The sequence below is a fragment of the Rhinopithecus roxellana genome, chromosome 7, assembly GCF_007565055.1.
Source record: "Rhinopithecus roxellana isolate Shanxi Qingling chromosome 7, ASM756505v1, whole genome shotgun sequence".
In the NCBI taxonomy this organism is placed as follows: Eukaryota; Metazoa; Chordata; class Mammalia; order Primates; family Cercopithecidae; genus Rhinopithecus; species Rhinopithecus roxellana.
Window position 1 is genome coordinate 77262016 of NC_044555.1, and position 9767 is coordinate 77271782.

A 9767-nucleotide genomic window follows, 5' to 3' on the forward strand; every position below is an offset into this window, starting at 1 on the left:
TCAGACAGGTATGAATGTATGTGGCTGTTGGTTTCCATCTTCCAGGGTCTACTCACCAGCTTCACGGTATGAGACAGCACCATTTATGGCCATGGTGATAGCAACTTCTGAATCTCTGGATGACAGCTATGGTTGTATAACTTTGAAACCAGCAATTCGGTGGCAACCCCATTATTTCCACTTTTTCTTCCCTTTCGATTACTTCATCTCACCTAATTCCTTTTATTTATATACCAGAAAGCAAGTGAATTTCTACTTCCTGCATTAAACTCTGACTAAGAGGGCTGGTTAAATAAATTATAATACATCCATATGTAGACACACTCTACATCTACATGCACATGAAAGATGTAGCTCTCGATATACATATATACAACAATCTGTGATACATTATTAAACAGTAAAAGCAAGACACAATATGTATGTAGTATTATACAGTATCTTGTATGTGTCTATGTCTGTGTATACATAAAATATCTCTGCAAGGATACACAAGAAATCCATAACAGAGAGTCCCTTAAAAAGAGAAATGGGGTGTCTGAGAGTCAACAAAATACAAAGGAGACTCTTCACTTGACACCCTTTGTATCTTTGGAAGTTTCATCAACTGAGTATATTATACCAAAAAAAAAATGTTTATGAAACAAATTAAAAAGAACTTCTGATCCAGGGTGAGAGAAAAGAAGGCCTAGAAGAAAGCCCCAACTATTATCGGCAGATAAAGGAAGAGCATGTACAAAGGAAACAGAGAGTGGCTTAAGAGCTTGTAGTAACAATGGGAAAGATAGGGAAACAGAGGCAAAGGTAGTGGAGTGTTTCCAGAAGGGCAAGAGTTAGTGCCTGAGTAAGTGCTGCCAGAAAGCCAAGTAAAGCAAGACAGAAAACCCAATTGTTACTTGGGTTAGCACCATGGTCATCCAAGGTCTTGGTGAAAGGAGTTTTAAGGGAATGCATGCTTCACTCCTCTGAAGAATATGAGGAGGTTATTGGGTTGAAAAAGGAGAGATAGCATCCCTTTTTTTTAAAAAGGTTGTATTGCTTGCTCAAAGGTGCAGTCAATTCAGATGGCCTTAAAGATTCAAATCAGTTTAGAGACCCCTGCATTCTAGTGGGTTATCCTAATAAGCTGTTGTGATTTTTTTTAAAAGTCTCTCTATTGCCTACTGAGTGAAATAAAGTTACTAGGTGAAATTTGGAATACACCTACTAACATAACTTTCTGGGAAATAGTTTCATTATCCAGCAGGATCTGGGCTTTTGTCTCCAAATTATAAAAATAGTATGGAAGCAATAGGATGTAAAGTCCTTAAAAGACTGGTGAGTACTAGTAGTTTGGAGGGTGACATGCATGGCTGTCTTTAGTTTTCATATGGAAAATGAGAGTCAAAGCAGTGAAGTGCTCTCAAGGCTGGAGGAAGGGTCATTAGAAGGACAAAGCTATGCCATGGGTTTTAGATTTATTTTATTTTAATTCTTATCCCTAAATCCATGAGAAATTCCACTATATTCATTTATCTTCTAGAACAATTTATTAAATAATTCAGTAACTTATTAGCCACATTTTCTGCCTCCTTGAACTTAAAATCTAGTATAAACAACATTGATATGTATATAAACTGAATGTAAACAGCATATAATTTAAATTAGTATACAAGTTGCAGATATATGTATTTTATTCTAAAAGCTTTATCATCCGCACTTATGAAAACATGAAAAACAGAATATACATTTTGCTGCTTTCATGCTGTTTTGGGGATGTCTTTTGGTCTCAAGTCTGTAGGAGACCTATTTGCAAAATAACCAGTACTCATTTAAAAATTGCCTGGAAAATGTTATTAAGCTAATAAAAGTGAATTAATATTTAGGTCTAGTTGAAATGATACAGTTTAAACAGTGAGAAAAGAATGCCTGGCTTGGCCCAAGCACTATTTTACCACATCAGTTTATTATAATCCTTTAAAAGCTTTTTTATTTTTTTGAGGCAGAGTCTCACTCTGTCACCCAGGCTGGAGTGCAGTGGCACGATCTCGGGTCACTGCAAGCTCCGCCTCCTGGGTTCATACCATTCTCCTGCCTCAGCCTCCCCAGTAGTTGGGACTACAGGCGCCCACCACCACGCCTGGCTAATTTTTCGTATTTTTAGTAGTGACGGGGTTTCACCATGTTAGCCAGGATTGTCTTGATCTCCTGACCTCGTGATCCGCCTGCCTTGGCCTCCCAAAATGTTGGGATTATAGGCGTGAGCCACCGCACCCGGCCTAAAATTGTTTTTTAAACAATATTGGATGAAAATTTCAAAAGTTTTTTTTTTTTTTAAAAAGTAAGTTTGATAGCACAGATCCATCTGGTCAGAGACATTGTCTTTATAGGGAACCTAGTAGCTTTCTGTTTATAAAATTAATCCAGTATTATTTGTATTTTTTCCTTTGGGATATAAACAAGGAAAAAAATGGCACGAGATTCAATACAGGGAACTATAAAGTTATCACACCTAATCTATTAATCTCAATGAGCAGGTCCAAAGGAGGTTAGGTAAGTTTATAAGACAAGAGACTTAGGTTAGCCACGATCCAAGGATTTAGCAAACACAGTGAACTGATGTGAAATGTTTGACCATATTTTCTCATTGTCAGCTGTGGTAAAAAATGTCATGCTGGGCATTAAGCAACTTTTGAACTTCCCTTCCATGTCTAGACTAAGTAGGCTTTGTTTTCATCTTCTAAACCTTTGCACATGCTTTTTCCACTTGCTCCACAATCAACTGTTCCTCTCTGATCCCTTCTTATCTTTCAGCACAATTTCTCTGGAGGAGGAATATCTGTGCTCCAGATATTCCCTGACCTTCAGCCATGAAGTTGCTCACCCCTGCTATGTCCTCCTATAGCACTCTGTACTTCCTTTCTCATTACATTTTTTCTCTTCATTAAGTTTATAAATTCATCTGTCAATTCAACTAGTCTTGGCTTCACAGGGCTAGGGACTGTACTAATGTGCTGCCATCTCATATCTCCTCCAGTGTCTAGTGTCTAATAAATACCTTCTGGATAAATGAATACTCTAAATGACCATACTGCATAATTCTCATTCCTATTCTTGGTGTTGCTTAGTCACTGTGTTTCTCTTCCTGGTGCACATACATCTTTCAAAATGCAGAATTTACATTACAGATTAACTGCAACTTATATAAGTTTTATATAAACTTGTAATATTTTACATAAACTTTTGTAAACTTATCTCCTTGGTGTAAAAGTACTGCTGGATAGAAAGGTACAGGTCTCTTTAGGACTTTCAAGTTCTGAATTGCACCCACTGTTACTGAAGCACCAGGGGTTTGGACTAGGTCCTGCTGCTTGTCACACAGAAAGCCACAATGAGTATTGCCAAGGAAGAAGGCTTTAATTGTGTGCTGCAGCCAAGAAGAGGAAAACTCAGTCTCACATCTGTCTCCCTGAGTCTCAAATCCATCTCCCTGACCAGCTAAAACAAGGCATTTATATAGCAGTGAAGAAATGTAACAATGTGTGAGAAAACAGGAGTTTGGAGGGGCAAGAAAGCAATCATCATGAATGAGGGGTCCAACCTCTAATTGTATGGATGTACTTAGATCTTGTGAGTTTTAGTTCTTTCATACTTTTTTTTTTTTTTTTTTTTTTGAGAGGCCTGCAGGTCTTTGCTTCCTGAGGAAGGAGCTCCCATAACACAAATGTAAGTTTCAAGTTTTAAGACCAGAAGGGTCAATTTGTTTTTTCTTGAGAGAATGAGTCTCACTCTGTCACCCAGGCTGGAGTGCAGTGGTGCAATCTCAGCTCACTGAAGCCTCCGCCTTCCAAGTTCAAGCGATTCTCCTGCCTCAGCCACCCGAGTAGCTGGAATTATAGGCATGCCACCACACCCAGATAAATTTTGTATTTTTGGTAGAGACAGGGTTTCACCATGTTGGCCAGGCTGGTCTTGAACTCCTGGCCTCAAGTGATCCACCTGCCTCAGCCTCCCAAAGTGCTGGGATTACAGGTGTAAGCCACCACACCTGGCTCCCAGAAGGGTCAATTTTTGTTTATCCAAAAAATTATCTCTGGGACTATTGGATCGGTTTTACTGCCATAAACTTTTATGTGTTCATTTTAGTAATAGACTACAAAAGTTTACCTGTATCTTACTTTATGCATTTTCATTGGTCTGCCTGCCCAGACACTGCTGCAGAAATGGAAAGTTCTGAAAGGAGTGTTCATTTCTACTTTTGGGGTTTACATTTGACCAAGTTCAGAAGGGACCTGAGGAGCAGAATAAAGTAGTGGTGGATGATGACAACAATGATGATAGGAAACAATTATACATACTGAGCACTGTGCTAAGTACCTTACAGTATATTATCATTTAATCTTTCCAACAATCCTGAGTTAGATATGGATACATTAATCAATTGACAGAAAAAAATCGAGATGTGCATTTTCACATGTATGAGCATGCGTGCACACACACCCACCACACATTACGTGGAGTATGGAACCAAATGACCTGGGTTGGAATACAGGTTCCACCATGAGCTATTTCTGTGTGCCTCTTAGAACTGAACCCGTCATACAAGGGAGGCTTTCCAGGTGCTGACCATGCTGTTTCTTGACCTCAGTTGTGGTTACAGAAGTATTCATTTTACAATAATTTGTTAAGTCATGGGTTTACATTTTATACAATTTTTATATGAGTGTAATATTTTATAATAAAAAAAGTTTGGGCCTGTGCGTGGTGGCTCATGCCCATAATCCCGGCACTTTGGGAGGCCAAGGCAGGAGGATCACTTGAGCCCAGGAGTTTGAGACCAGCTTGGACAACATGGTGAAACCTTGTCTCTACGAAAAATACAAAAGTTAGCCAAGGGTAGAGGCATGTGCCTGCAGTCCTAGCTACTGGGGAGGCTGAGGTGGCAGGATCGTCTGAGCCCTAGAGGTGGAGGTTGCAGTGAGCCGAGATTGTACCACTGCATTCCAGCTTGGGTGACAGAGCGAGACCCTGTCTCAACAAGAACAACAACAACAACAACAACAAAAAGGTTGGAAGAGGAATAAAAAGAAGGAGAAAGGAGGAGAGGAGGAAGAGAAGAAAGGTGGAGGGAAGAGTGCAAGGGGAGAAAGGAAGGTGAGAAGAGAGGGAGAAGGAGAGGGGCAAGGCGGGGACAGGAAAGAAGAAGCCTAGCATAAATTTAGCATTTTATAACCATTAGCTATGATTATCTAAAAACAATTTTCTAGGCTTTTAGATACATTTTTGAATATAGAAACAAAGTATTGATCAGTAAGATATATCCCAAGAAGTGTCATCTGCACATACATACACACAACTAGCTCTTTTACTGAGGGGATTACTTTTGTGGAAAACAGCCCAATGTTTGACCATTTATTCCTGTTAACATTTTTTATTATGAAATATTACAAACACACAGAAAATAAGAATAATATAACAGATACCTGTGTACTTACTATATAGCCTTGTCAAATCTTTATATTTTGTCCTATTTGTTTCAGTTAAGTAAAAATTAATTATGCAATTGGAACACTCCCTCCTCAATATGTACCCCTTCCCTCATCCTATTTCTCTCCTATCTTGGAGGCAACCACCATTCTGGATTTATTGTTTTTGTGCATTCTTATGCACACATCATATACACTATCGTGTGTCTTTAAGATTTTTTTTACTAACTGCTACAGTTTTGATACAATGGCTCTATGTTATTTCTTTTATGTGCTGCTGTATTCTATTGTGTGAATAATTACACTTATCTATTTCTACTTATATTTAGATCATTTTCATAATCTTTGTAATAACAAGCAATACTAGAAAGAAAATTATGATACTCATCTCCTGTTACAAAGTATTTTTCCAGATACATATTTAAAAATGGAATTGGAGAATCAAAAGACAGGTGGGTCTCCAACTTTTTTACATGTGGCCAAATTGTTCTCCAAATCATTTGTCCCCATTCACACTCCCGCTAGCAGCAGATGAGAATTCCCACCTCTTGGTATCTTTATATAGCTTCACATTTTTGCTAATTTGAAAATGTGAAACTTACATTGTTTTTAGAAGAAACATTTCCCTAAACACTAACAGTTCATACCTATTTTGAAGTGCTTCTGCTACCATAATTTTCTCCCATGTTACTTGCCTATATTTTTGCTTTGCCTATTTTTCTTTTAGGTCATTCATCTTTTCCTTATTGATTTCTAAGCATTCTCTAAAACCTTTTCTTGGACATCTTCCTCCACACTGCAAGCAGATTCTTTAAGTAAATTTTTAATTAACATATAACATACAGACAGAAAAGTACAGAGATTATAAGTGTATAGTTTGATAAGTTTTCACAAAGGTTACTAGTGGCCACATCACCAAATAGAACACTACTAGCACCCAGATTATCCCCTTTGGTCCCTCCTCCAAAGGGTAACACAATTCCAACTCCTAACACTATGTATCATTTTTGCCTGTTTTTGAACTTTATATAAATAGAATTACTACACACTATGTACTGCTTAGTGTATGGCTTCTTTCATTCAACAATATTTCTGAAAGATTCACCTATGTTGTTTGTTCTTTCTGATACATTGTATTTCATTGTATAAATGTATTACAATTTATTTACCGAAGCTACAGTCAGTAGATATGGACGACAGCTTCAGGGCTCTTCCAAAGAGTGCGACTATGAACATTCTTTTGTACATGTCTTTTGGAAATTCATATCTGCATTCCTGCAGGGCATATACCCAGGAATACAACAGTTGGGTGATAGGGTATTATATGTTCAGTTTTCATAAATACTTCCAAACAAGTTTCAAAGGTAGTTTTTTCAACTTATACTCCCATCTACAGTGTTTGGGGCTTGCAGCTGCTCATAGCCTCATCAAGACTTGGTATTATTTGTCTTGCTCATTTAAGACATTCTGGAGAAAATATAGTGAAATCTTGGTAATTTGCATTTTTCTACTGAAGTTCATCACCTTTTCAAATATCCTCTCCCACACTGTGACTTGCTTCATTAATTTTATGGTGCTCTTTGATGTACACAAGTTATTAGTTTTCATGCAGTCCCCTTTTTCTTCTTAATGAGTGCTTTTTGTGTTTAAAAATTTGCTATCTCAAAAGTCATGAAGACATTCTTTTATGCTTTCATTTAGATGTTTTATTGTTTTAACCTTGCACACATAGATCTACAATCCATCTGAAATTGATTTTTACATACAGTTGAAGTAGGAGATCAAGATTCCTTTTTTTAATATGGACATGCAATCGATCCAGCACCATTTATTAAAGAGACCATCCTTGCCTCACTGCACTGAAGCAATCCCCTTCTCAAAATTCAAGTGGCATGTGTGGGTCTGTTACTGGACTCTATTCCAGCGGTCTCCAATCTTTTTGGTACCTGGGACTGGTTTCGTGGAAGTCAAGGGGGGCATGGTTTTGGAATGAAACAGTTCCGCCTCACATCATCAGGCATTAGTTAGAGTCTCATAAGGGGTGCACAACCTAGATCCCTCGCATATGTAGTTCACAATATGGTTTGCGCTCCTATGAGAATCTAATGCCAATGCTGGTCTGACAGGAGGAGGGGCTCAGGTGGTAATGCTGGCTCGCCCGTGGCTCATCTCCTGCTGTAAAGACTGGTTGGGGCTTGGGGACCCCTGCTCTGTTCTGTTCAGTTTGTCTATTTGTCTTTTCTTACGTCCGTACCACAGCATCTGAAATACTGCAGTTTTATAAGAAGCCACAATATCTGATGATAAAAGCCCTCTAGGTTTGTTCTGCTTTTTCAAAATTTTGGTAGTTATTTCTGGCCTTTTTCATTTCCATACAAATTTTAGAATCTGCTTTTCAATTTTCAAAAAACTTCTAGGATTGCATTGTATTTATGAATCTATAGATGAATTTAGAGAGAGCTGGCATCTTTATAATATTAAGCTTCTCGATCTATAAACATGATGTATTCCTCCATTTACTTAGGTCTTTTTAATTTCTCTTAATAATTATGTATTTTTCACATCTTCTATTAGATTTATTCTAGGTATTTGACCTTTTTGATGCTGTTGTAAATGCTATTCTAAATTTCATTTTCTACTTGCTTATTGCTAGCATACAGAAATACAATTGACTTTGTATACAGCGACCTTACAAAGTATCTTTATAGCTTATCTACAGATAGAGTCTTGGGACTTTTTTGTGACATAGACAATTGTGTCATCTGAGAATGATGATAGCTTTATTTGTTTTCAATCTCTATGCCTTTAATTCCTTTTATTTGCCTTATTGTTCTGACTAAGACCTCAATATTGAATAGAATTGAGGTAAAATGAGCATCCTGTCTTAGTCCCCATCTCAGGGGAAAAACTTACCATAATTCATATTAAGTGCAATGTTCTGCAATGATTTTTTAATCCCTAGATTTAAAATATTCATTACATGAGTAGTTTGCTTCATTTGAGAATCCATCTCTTTCTTATCGAAAAGGTAATCTTGAGTTCCTTTAAATTATTTAATGTAACAACATTCAGTAGTACTTCATAAATTTCTGGCATATGATTTTCACCTTGAATATTAATGTAATGTATACCAATATTTTTTAAGGAGTCTACCTCTGCTTTGCTGCTTGGATCTCGCCTATTTGTGTGTGTGTGTGTGTGTGTGTGTGTGTGTGTGTGTGTGTGTGTGTGTGTAAATAAAAGGAAATAAGAATATATAGACTTGGGTTCATGCTAAAGCTATTCAGGTCACCTATGCATTTATTTATTTATTTATTTAGAGGCTCATTCTAGCATCCAGGCTGGAGTGCAGTGGTGCGACCTTGGCTCACTGCAACATCTGCCTCCCGAGTTCAAGCGATTCTTGTGCCTCAGCCTCCCGAGTAACTGGGATTACAGGCGCATGCCACCCAGGCCTGGCTAATTTTCATATTTTTTTGTAGTAGAGATGGGGTTTCACCATGTTGGCCAGGCTAGTCTTGAACTCCCGGTCTCAGGTGATCCACCCGCCTTGGTCTCCCAAAGTGCTAGGATTACAGGCGTGAACCATAGTGCCCAGCCCACATTTTTTTGTTTTTATTATACTTTAAGTTCTGGGGTACATGTGCACAACATGCAGGTTTGTTACATATGTATACATGTGCCATGTTGGTGTGCTGCACCCATTAACTCATCATTTACGTTAGGTATATCTCCTAATGCTATCCCTCCCCGCTACCCCCTCCCCACAATAGGATCCAGTGTGTGATGTTCCACTTCCTGTGTCCAAGTGATCTCATTGTTCAATTCCCACCTATGAGTGAGAACATGCGGTATTTGGTTTTCTGTTCTTGCGATAGTTTGCTGAGAATGATGGTTTCCAGCTGCATCCATGTCCCTACAGAGGACACGAACTCATCCATTTTTATGGCTGCATAGTATTCCATGGTGTATATGTGCCACATTTTCTTAATCCAGTCTGTCACTGATGGACATTTGGGTTGATTCCAAGTCTTTGCTATTGTGAATAGTGCCGCAATAAACATACATGTGCATGTGTCTTTATAGCAGCATGACTTACAATCCTTTGGGTATATCCCCAGTAATGGGATGGCTGGGTCAAATGGTATTTCTAGTTCTAGATCCTTGAGGAATCGCCACACTGTTTTCCACAATGGTTGAACTAATTTACAGTCCCACCAACAGTGTAAAAGTGTTCCTATTTCTCCACATTCTCTCCAGCACCTGTTGTTTCCTGATTTTTTTAATGATTGCCATTCTAAC